At 36.8% G+C, this 10,274-nt stretch overlaps 1 long non-coding RNA gene across 1 annotated transcript in view; it reads left to right on the forward strand.

Moving 5' to 3' along the window:
• The window catches only part of LOC103658837, a 46,967-nt gene extending 37,082 nt beyond the window's left edge, over positions 1-9,885 (forward strand). Inside the window, exon 8 of the long non-coding RNA XR_567290.2 lies at positions 9,847-9,885. This is a non-coding gene — a long non-coding RNA (uncharacterized LOC103658837). The remainder of the gene's footprint in view (positions 1-9,846) is intronic.
• The last annotated feature ends 389 nt before the right edge of the window (positions 9,886-10,274 follow it).

Consider the following 10,274-nt stretch of genomic DNA (forward strand, 5'->3'; position numbering starts at 1 on the left):
GGTTAGATTTTTTTTTTTCTTTAATCACATTTGAAAGTTTTGTTTTTCCCATAGTATTTTTCCTTTGGTGCAGTTAGTTTCTTTTAAAGTATAAATTTGTTTTGGACCTATTTAATGAGATGTTAATTTCATAATCAGCCTTTTGTTTATAATTTGAAGGCAATTTCATTATCATAGCCCTATTTATCCATATTTTAAGGCATACTATATTTGTACACTAAAGCAAGGTGTTTCTTAAAGATAACTTTTATTTTGGACTTTATAAAGTTAGGAAATCTAGCTAATATATGTCTCCACCCAAAGAGGAAGCAGAAATTTTATGCTTAACTATAAAATTCATTGTTATTTCTAACCTCATAACTGCCATCACAGTAGAAGCAAAATATACCCAGGGAGAATATACTTATTTTGAAACATTTATATTATACTTATTTGATTCAAAAATACAGTGTAGGGAAGGAAAAAAGAATTTTCCTCTACCCTTCTAGGTTCTCGGCTGAGATACCCACTGTAATAAAAGATTAAGAGGATAAAAACAACCAAGTTTATTAGCTGTATACCTCCTGTATACATGGGAAATACCCAGGAAAACTGAGTAACTTCCTGAGGTGGCCTGAGCCACCACCTTAAATATCATCTCCAGCTAAAGAGGAAAGATGTTGGGGGTAGGGGTGCCACTTAAGGGAGGCTATAAGGAAAAGTACAGTAAATAAAGGTGTGATTGTTATGCAGATTTAGGTTGTGACCTTCTTTATTGATAAAATTTTCTAGAGATGTAGAGTCCTCCTTCTCTTCCTAGTGCAGAGAGAAAGATACCCTTACAAATGGAGATTTCCTTCATAAATGTTAAGTAACTTCTACTCAGTTTCCAGAGCTATTCCTGTATCTGTTGTTTCTTAAAAATACTCAGCCTAAAATAATTCTTATGCCAAAAAGAAATATTTTAGGATGTCAAATTCTGCTTTCCTTCAAAAGTCACAGACCGCCCAAACTCTATAATCCCAATGATGAACTGGTTAGGTATTTCATCATCTCACTAATAAAATATTCTAACCAACTATAGTTTTACTGCATAAAAAGACAAAAGCTTAAAAATGGTAACTATTGAAAATGTAGTTAAAGAATGTAACAGATGATGGAAGTTAAAAAGGAAAAGAACTTCTTAATTTGGTGTGAAGCAAATCCAGATATTCTGTGATTGACTACATTTGTCTATTGATTAATTCACCAAATACTGAGTGCCCTCTGAGTTTCAAGCCCCATTCTGGATATTAGGGATATAGTCATGAGTAAAACACACTATTTGCCCCCAAGGCATTACAGTTTGGTGGAAGACAAGGCAATTTGGGTTTCTATCACCTGCTATCTTAAATCCTTTTATCTAAACACTTAGAAAGGCTAGATGAAGACACGTCAGTTCAGCCAGCTCTCAACTGAACACGCTCTGGGTTATGGCACCTGACATCCATTCTGATTTTCTGATGGGTCACTGCATCTGTTCCCATTTACTCCCCAAGCTGTACATTCATTTTTAATAGCATACTTGTTTGAACACAATAGAGAGTTTAATCATTCAAGATCCCTTCCAACAATTTTTTTTTTTAATTTTAGTTACCTATCTGTGTTCTATTTCTAGCTAAATAATAAGGGGAAATTTACTGAGGAGTTTTTGAGAAATGTTTTTTCTTTGAGAAAAAGAAAGAGAAACATGAATAGAAAGTCTCAACTATTTTGTCTTTGCCTTGGATGTGGTTGTGTGAGGTAGTGATGCTTGGAGATACAACAGGCTTGCAATTAGAAGGTAAAGCTGATGGCAGAGGTGCTGACCATAGCCCTGTATACTTGAGCTATTCAATTTCCCACCTGGGATGGGCTACCTCTGGATTTCTTACATGAGCTATATTGATAACTTTCCTTGTTTAATCCGCTTTGGTTTTGGAAATGTTACTGGCAGTCAAAAACACCTGAACTGAAATAATACGTTTAGAGGAAGTGGAATGATTTTTGTTTCCTAGGAATAAAGATTGAATGGTTATACTTACATTCCAAATAGAGGATTTTTGTAATATGTATTTAATTCATGCAGTTTTCCAAATCATAAAACTTCCTGGGAGGCATATTAAATTCTATAAAATCTAGATTCTAGAATTAAATATTATTTATTGGATAAACAGCCCACTCCCACACATTCTTGGATTTCAAAAGTTTATCTGACTTCGATAGCTAGCTTCAGGTGACTCTCAGCTTGCTGGTTTTCAAGTCAGTGGTGTGGTTTACAGTCATATCTTACAATTTGATCAACCACATCATAAAACACTCTATAGAGATATAGGCCAACACATTCAAGTGAGAACCCAAGCCAAAAGCCAAATTTTCCGTCTCTGTGTGTAATTGTCACTGACTCTAAATATGTATTTGAGAGAAATGAAAGATTATTGGGCAAATTAGAGTCTGTCAGCATCAGCCCACTAGCTCTATCATATCTTTTTTATATTACATATTTCAAAACTCAGCTGAATGGAAGGTTCAGAAAGAGGACACATTCTATTTTCATGGCACCTTTTGTCTTCTAGCCTTCAGGCTTCCTTTGCTATGGTACAGTTGGCTCCAGTTCACATAAAGACATTGATGTACAAGAATATAGATATATTTGGAGATTCTGAACAGCTGATGTCATACAGTTTATTGCTAAATTATTGGGGCTTAGGGTTTTTTAAAAGATGCATTGATTCCCTAAGCACAGAAGAATATCCCAGAGATAGATATCCTCAATAAAAAGTACAAAGGAAACAAAACTCTGTGCGTGTGTGTGTGTGTGTGTATAAATGATCTCATTTATTATAGTTTCACTGGATAGTCAAGTAGAAAGAATCATAAAAAAAATACATGAAAATGAGGGGGGGACCTATGTTGCTTTAGCATAAGATTAAACATGAAGTGTGCTTCAAGGAAAAAATCAAGTCACACTGGAAATGCCTTAAATGTCTACATGTGTAATGATTCAGCAAGGCCCAACACGCTAATGACGAGCCATTGCCGCATGCGGCAATGCTGCAAAGCAAAGCCATTCTTTTACGTTGCCCTTATCCAAGTCCATTAAGAAATAATGGTTCTAAGATGAAAGTCTTGTTAGGGTTTCAATGAAAATGTTTGGCACACCATGATGAAAAGTCAACAATCTGCTTTTAACAAGAGACACTGGAAAAACGTTGGTTAACATACCACTGAAAATATTAATTCTCCTTAATGGCAGGATGCAACATAGCTTTTTATAGTTTTTGATCCATGTCATAAATTTGGCTATGACAAAGGGGATACTCCAGCTTTAACTCACTGGCAAGAACATTAGTTATTTTCCAGCCCTAAAAGGTTTGGCCCTTAGTATTCTTTGTAATGCACCAAAGGGCCAGATTCTTCTCAGAGGGATAGGGTGTGCATGTGTGCATGTGTGTGTGCACACATATGCACGCATGTGTGTAGTCAATCTATGTGTGTCGGCAATATGAGGAGTTTTCTTTTAGTTTTTGGAAAGAGAAAATAAGGAAAAAATGCTGCAAGTCTCAAGTCCTGGCTTCATTGCCAGAATTCCAAAATTTGCAGAAGTGAATCAGTGAGGAAGATAAGAGTCTTACAAACCATAATTACCTGATCACTATATACCTGGAGATGCTGTCCATTTCAGCTGAATGTGGTTAGAAAAGTATTGCTTTTTCCTACACTATTTTTTCCCCTCAGCATAGATATAAAGTTTCAGATTTTAAAGATGTAAGAGTAACAAGAGAGAGAGAGGAGTCCTCTCATTAGCTCGGGGCAATGAATTTTGGCTTCAGAGTTTATATTTCAAAAGTGTTGCTCTTGTCTGAATCCTCATATAGTATGCTGTCTTAGTGAAATAGATATACACATCTGATAAATGTAACTTCAGTGCCAGACCTTAACATTTTATCCTAATGCCTTCTTTCAGCTTTGCCAGTGAATGAATGTTCATTCCTTTTCCTTCAGCAGAATTGAAAAAGGTTTTTTTGAATTGGATAAGTACAGGAATATTTACTAATGGAATAATTCTTTGTTGCTCTGACTGAGGGAGATCATTGTAATAACATTTTAAGTTTATTCCTGATGGCTTGGGCTTCTTCTTCAACAACAACAAAAACCCATAAATTTAAAATATGCTAGTAGACTTCTGTTTCCTCTGTGTTAAATTTAATGGTGAATCCAATGTCTTAGAGGAATGAATGAAAAGAAAGATGAAGTGTGAATTTCATATGTGGGAAAAATATAAAATAGCTTACCCCCAGAACATCTTAAATATTTTTTTATGAATAGCAACATGCATAGAGTGAATTATACTTTAATGTTGCTTCTTTATACAAGTAGTTCTTAAACTTCCGTATGCATAGGAATCACTTAGTGGATATGGGGGTGGAGTCTTGTTAAAAATCAAAAGTTTTAGACTCAGAGATTCTAATTCAGTAGGTCTGGGGTAGAGTCGAAGAATCTGCATTTTAAACAACTGTCTCTTTCTATCATTTGATACTAATGTCAATGGTCATTTCCTCAACTTTGAGAAAATACTGCTTTATAACCTACGGAGAATGAAATTTTGGACAAAGGGTTTGTTCTCATTCATGCTTCTGTAGGTTTTGCTTTAAGGGATTAACTTTGTACACTCCAAAAAGTGTGCTCCTTCAAAAGACACAGAGGCTTCCCAGTGCAAGTTCCTATGTTGGCTTGACAGGCACCTGGAGGGAATGTTATAAAGAGAATTTTAATATCAGAGCAATGATTAAATTAAATTAACTTCAAGGTTGCTTCCAAACCATCATTTTTTCATCATGTCTCCTGCTTTTTTTTTTTTTTTTTGGTTTATATATACTTACTTTTGCAAAATACGTTTGTTTTGGGGTTTTTTGTTTGTTTTGTTTTTTTCTGAAGCTTTGTTTATTTATTTGAGAGAGGGTGGTGAGGGGCAATAGGAGAGGGATAGAGAGAATCTCAAGCAGACTCCCACTGAGTGCAGAGCCCCATGCAGGACTCAGTCTCACAACCCTGAGATCATGACCTGAGCTGAAGCCAAAAGTCAGGCACTTACCAGTTGAGCCACCCAGGTGCCCCAAAATATGTATTTTTTTAAGGTGCACATATCTTTAGTTTACATATCACATTATTTTCTATACTTTTCATTGACAACTATGTCTTTAAAGTAAATTTACATTGCAATGTGTCATCTAACCCACAACCTCAAACTGCCTCACCGTTCTCCAGCTTGTGTACCCTCCATGTTTTACCATCCATTTTGCCGGGATGGAGTCCCAGATTGCCTCCAAATCCCCACCATAAAAAAGATGCCATAATAGATATCCTCTTACATATCCTTTGATGAGCCTGCACAGATCAGTTTATATTTAAAACAAAGTTTAGCAAAGCAGAATAGGGGCTTCAGAATTTCTGTCATTTATTTGGTGATCTTAGGAATACAGAAGAAATCTGTTTATGATACCCTTTATGAGATGTATAGTTTATTCCATGCAATAGTTGTTATAATTCATCTCTTCCCTCCTTGGTGCTCTCTAGAGTGATGAGCTGATTTTTAAAAAAAAAAGAAAAGGGAAAAATAAAGGAGAGAAAAGAAAATTATTCTCTTTTCATTGCTTTTAATGAAAGAGAAATAAATCCTACCTTTCCCCAAGCCTACTTGGATTAACTTGACAGAAAACAGTCTTTTTAACCTATGATTATCAATCCAAATATAAAATCAGTCCAAATATGTACACTGGTCTGAATCAGATTTACTGAATAATTGGAATTCTTTTGAAAAATCTTTTATAGCATTAACAGTTTTTGAATTTTGTATTTAAGTAATAGTCTTCAAACATGCTCCATAGATCAGTCTGTTGTATTCATATCTATTGGATTAACTTTCACATCCTTGCATTTAATGAAGTGTTACTGTAATTTGATTTGTTTATCTGGTGCCTCTCTCTTTATATTTGGAATTATCTTGCTTGCCAGCAATTACACAAAGGCTGCTATGCAAAGATCAGCAAATATCTTTAAAAGCTCAACAGCAGTTTAAAGGAAACTTCAGAGCACATAGTAGAGACCCCTTGCACAGCCCCTGAAAATGTAGCCATGTGGCCATTTCTGTTCTTGATTTGATTTCTGCACACTTTTAACTGTTGACTGTCCAGAAAGATTGCTTCAGTAGTATATTCCAATAAATTTAGATTTCACGTAATATATTTTAACAATAAGCAAGGGCATTTTTGTTGAGTAAGCTTTTCAATGAGATAGGAGGGGGAAAACACTTTTTAGTGGCATAAAGATCTGAAGTCACATAAGAAGTCAGTGTGGAAATGAAGCTTAACATACATGTTGCCACTTAACATACCACTTTGAAGAAATATTAATAGAGTTGGTAGGAAAATAGGAAGTTATGCATTCATTTGTTATTTTGTTGATTGAGGAATGAGATAGGTTCAGGTTGTAAGCAGCGTTCAATCTGAAATTCTCCTTATCGCAGCAGCTATCACATTTATTTTAGCTGTAAAAGTCTTTCCTTCCTTGATGTCTTATTCGAGAGAAGTAACTATAAGTGAGTAGGAGTCACGCTGGGAGGAGGAGGCACCTGTCTGAAGCCATGCTCATTCCTCCTCATCCCTGTTCAATACCTCTGCAGAAGTGTTCAGGCTCCCTGAGGACATGTTTGGGAAGCACCAGTAATGAAAATCAAAGGCCAAAGAGGAGATGTAAATGCAATTGTTTGTGCCTCTTTGCACTGATTTAAAGCAAAATGAAGCGCAATGAATTGGAGAGTACATAAAGTTGAAAGGATGTCCGTTTGAATTTGGTGCAGATCTAAGAAGTGCCCTGGGTTAATCCTAACTGCACGACATATTTCTTTTTCACTCGACTGTCATCTCCACCACTGGGTCATGCACAAACTCAGTGTGGGACAGCACAGACTTCATTTGAGTGTATTGTGCTCCATGCAGCTAACCACTAACAGAAGAAGGCTTTCCAAGCTTATTAAATAGAGTGCATATTTTCTCAATCTTCATTATCCTCTAAGGTGGGTGGCATTTGCCCCATTTTACTGATAAGGAAACTAAAATTTGATGAGGGGGGGAAATGCTTCATGGTAATACTATCATGACACTTCTGACAACTCAGTGATACTGAGTATTCCTTATTGTGTTTGCACTCTCATTCATGGGCCAAACACTAAATGTTTTTCAAATCTTGGGAACCTTCAAAAGTATGTTTTAATGGTGGAATTTGTATAAAAAAACATGTCAGGAATCACAAAGAAAAACAATATTTTATTGGCTTATTCAAAAAACACAATAGTTATTTTCAAAGGGAAATACAGATAAACATTGTTTATATAAGGGTAATTCAGAATTACTTGGCTGCACTCATGTTTGTTGATAAAACTGAAATGAACTTTCACTTAGATATACTTTGAAGCCTAGCTTCTGGCCTGTCTCCAAGGGTGGAGTGAAGGAGAAATCTGTCAGCAGTCCGTCCTGATTGTACTCAGAGTCCTATGCTGAGTACAGTAGACATTGCTTCCATTTCCTTGCACAGATCCAAGGACAGGCAAGGTCTGTCCCTACTCTTTGTAACACCTTTAAAATTTTCTCGTCCTTTCTGATAGGCAGGCAGCAGGGCTGAGAGCTGTGATAGCACTATGTAAACACTGTATCATTAATGTGTGATATGCTGATATTACAATGATACTCCTGTCCTTTAGTTAGGCCAGGGAGATTCTGTCACCCACATTATTCTCAGTGTCATCTCCAGAGTCTGGTTGGTTTTTGATAGGACAGATTTTAAACACACCTTATAGATGTGTCAAGCCTACACAGATGTCTGCCCAAAGTCCATTTTACATCATCCACAGAGTTCAAGTATGCCACTCACATTCAACAGAAATTCTGATGATCTATGTAGGTTTAATATATGCATAGTGAATCTGGAAAGAAAGGAAAAGAAAGATACAGCATTTCTCAAGCATCTTTGATTTCAGAATCCTAGAAGCTGGTGGCCACTTAATTTGTTTTGCTTCAGAAATTAGCACCACTTGGGTGACATAGGAAAGCCAGCCAACAAATAAGCTTAAGTGGAAAGGCATTAATTAAGGTGACGTCAGTTCCATAGTGGTTCTCAATCTCGGTTGCATGACTGAGTCATCTGGCAAGCTTTAAAAAATACTAATCCCCAGGCCTGCACCAGACCAACTAAATCAAAATCTCTGTAGATGACATAGGGACAATTTGTGTCTGTTCCCCTGGCACTGCCAGGGTTGAGAATTATTGAGCTCCACAATCATTTCTATTAAAAAAGAAGTGAGGGCATGTGTGTATCTTTTGAGTTTCACTGCAAGTTTATTTTCCTAGTGACAGATGGGCAGCTGGTCCTTAGCTGAGTTCAAACTTCATGTGCGGGCCTGAGTGTATCTCTGGTTAACCCTTCCTAATTTTACTCAATAAAGTGGGGTTCAAAGTTCTAGAAGCTTGTCAGAAATGCGGAATCTCAGACTTCATCTGAGAACCAATGGATTATAATGTGTCTTTTAACAAGACTTCCTGGGAGGTTTGCATACACATTTAAGATTGGGAAGCATTGATATAATTTCACCAATAGGGGAAAGTTAGGGGCTTACTGTTTTTGTGATCTAATTTTGCACTAGGAAATGAAACAAGCACTGTTAAGAAGGGACAGGGGCACATTGCCCCTCAAATTTTTGATGTGCAGGAAGTCAACCAAGTGGCGAGCTTTCTCAAGCTGATTCACAGTCACTTTAGTCATGAATTCCTTTCATCTGACACCAACTTTCATTTACTAATGAAAGTGCTATCTTTTCACATATGCTTTCTTTCTTTGGCACTACATGGAATTTTTCATCGTATGTAAAAAAATTTGCAACAGAAAGCATTCCAGCCAAATATCGAGGAATGAGGGAATTTGGTGACTGGCCACTAGTGGCTGGCAGACTTGGGCAGCAGGATATTGAGTTTCCAACAGTGAGTCTCATAGTTCAGGCCCTGAGAGCCACAGTGAACCTTCAGCTAAATATATTTAACTTGTATGTGGGACTAATCTGCTTCTCTTCAGTGCTTCATTTAATTCCTCTTCTTGTGTTTCTCTTCAATCTCACCTGTACCTTCTTTGGAACTGGGAACAGGTTGGAGACAAGCAGGCAGATAAACTCGACTTAGAAAATCTAGGGATACTTCCTGATCTTAGGAACGACATTCCTGATGAGACCTTTATAACACAAACTTTGGGTGCATAGGAAGGTGGGAACCCTTGAGTCGTGCCTACTGTTTCTTTGCACACTTTGAGTAGATTTCCAATAAAAAGGGAGCCTCCTTCTCAGCCCAAACCTCTCCCTTCCCTAAGAATGCTCCAGAATAACTAACACTTATTTGCATATTCATATTTACCAGGAACTAAGTATTGTATATGTATTAATTCCTCAAATTTTCCCAAGAAAACCAGGAGGACACTAAAGCACAGTATTTTTTTTTTTTTTTAAATAATTCTTATACCCAATGTGGGGCTCAGGCTCACAACGCCGAGATCAAGAGAGACATGTTCTGCCTACTGAGCCAGCCAGGTACCCCAAGACCAGTATTTTTTAATAAATTTTTACTTTTTAGACGAGTTTAAACTTTACAAAAAAATTACAAAGACAGTACAGAGAGTTACTATATATTCCCCACCCAAAAGTGTTGTTAACATTATAATTAACAGCTTACATAAATATGCTTACAATTAAGGAACTGATATCAATACATTTTTTTAAAGATTTTATTTATTTATTTGACAGAGAGAGAGAGACAGCCAGCGAGAGAGGGAACACAAGCAGGGGGAGTGAGAGAGGAAGAAGCAGGCTCCTAGCAGAGGAGCCTGATGTGGGGCTCGATCCCAGGACCCCGGGATCACGCCCTGAGCCAAAGGCAAATGCTCAACGACTGAGCCACCCAGGTGCCCCTCAATACATTATTCTTAACTAAAGCCTTAACACTTTATTCAGATTTTCTTAGTTCTTACTGAGTGTCCTTTTACTGTTCTGGGCACAAGATTTTTTAAAGAAATTTTTAAGATTACACAATAGAAGTCAACAGCTTGTCTTTAAATCCAGACTAAGTCCAGAGGCCCAAACTTTCAAGCACTACATTATAATGCCTCATGAGAGAATAGTATGTCCATTGAATCAGACATCTTGAGAAGAAACTAAACTAGTTACACAGGGAAAAAAAGCA

The sequence above is a fragment of the Ursus maritimus genome, unplaced genomic scaffold (assembly GCF_017311325.1).
Source record: "Ursus maritimus isolate PB19 unplaced genomic scaffold, ASM1731132v1 scaffold_3, whole genome shotgun sequence".
Lineage (NCBI taxonomy): Eukaryota > Metazoa > Chordata > Mammalia > Carnivora > Ursidae > Ursus > Ursus maritimus.